Raw genomic sequence first — 1,602 nt, 5'->3', positions numbered from 1 at the left:
TACAAGGTAGTTTATCAGTGATTTCAACTTTTGCCGGAAGACACGTGCCGTAATGTCATGCCTATGAACCGCCGATTGTCCTTGAAGTAAAAGCTGCAGTATCTCGTCCCAAGATTGATTACATGTAAATGTAATAAATAAATCTGGACGACCATAGAGACGAACATACGCAATAGCATCTTGGGCATATTCATGCATATGACGGGGACTGCCAGCATATGACGAAGGTAAAATTGTTAATCTTCCAACGTTTGTGGTATTACCGTCATTTATAACTGCATCTCGCAAATGAATGTATTGTTCAGAGCGGAGCTTGGTCTGATTCAGGCGGATATATAGCAAACGTTCTGATTCAATTTTAGCATACATATCCACGACAAATTGGTGAAACAATTCACGGCATTTTAAAATATAATTTTCTTCATCCTGCCGAATCATTAGTCTATAGGAATAATAATGCATTGCACTGCATTTCTTATTCATTTCTTTGTTAGTGGCTGGATTCATCAATTTAATATTAAAGTGATAGCCGTCGGCTCCATCCCAAAAAATGATAGGATATTGTAGGGCATCGTAGCATCGATGAGTTTCAGCAGCCAATAGAGGAAGTTTAACTTTTCCTGAGGCGCAACACATTCCCATTGTTTCACCATTGAATTTCAAGGCCTTGCAATAGGGACAAATTTTAGACATTGTCCCGATTTGAACACATCTACTCAAGCTATAATCATCGACTGGGTTGTACCTGAATGCCAGGCGATAACTTTCAGGTTGCTCTGATTCCTCGGCACGCTTTCTTTTCTTACTTTCTCTATCAGCAGCAAGCCTGATTTCTTGCTGTTCTTGTGATTCCTCGGCACGCTTTCTTTTCTTACTTTCTCTATCAGCAGCAAGCCTGATTTCTTGCTGTTCTTGTAATTCCTCGGCACGCCTTCTTTTTTCACATTCTCTTTTAGCAGCAAGTCTGCTTCCGCGTTGCTCTGGTAGTTCCTTGGCATGCTTTCTGTTCTTTCTTTCTCTATCAGCCTCAAGCCTGTTTCCCTGCTGTTCTTTTGATTCCTCGGCACGCCTTCTTTTTTCACTTTCTCTTTTAGCAGCAAGTCTGCTTTCGCGTTGCTCTGGTAGTTCCTCGGCACGCTTTCTTTTCTGACTTTCTCTATCAGCAGCAAGTTTTTTGGCATAGACTCTTTGAGCATCTTCATCAGTCATTGTAAACTTAAACATTAATAGATTTCTACGTGAACATATGTCTTATATAACTTGAATGACGTCACCGTCAAAGCAAAAATGACGGCAACTAATTTCATGACTTCAGCCGACACAGAAACATGACGTCACCTGACAACTAATTTCATGACGTCAGCCGACACAGAAACATGACGTCACCTGATCCACAGATCCACAGACAGACAACTTATTTTTATATATATAGATATATATATATACTAGCTGTTTTTCTAGGACTGTTTATCTTTCACCGAGTCTCTACTTGGAGCCCTGGCTACACTAATCCACTTACTTGGCTCAAAGCAGGCTTCTGATGTCCTTGAAACTATTGAGTTTTTTGTGCTTGCGTTTGAGTTTGGTTTAACTGAAGCCATT

This window comes from Artemia franciscana, chromosome 11, assembly GCF_032884065.1.
Source record: "Artemia franciscana chromosome 11, ASM3288406v1, whole genome shotgun sequence".
NCBI classification, from domain to species: Eukaryota; Metazoa; Arthropoda; class Branchiopoda; order Anostraca; family Artemiidae; genus Artemia; species Artemia franciscana.
This window is presented reverse-complemented; position numbering follows the sequence as displayed.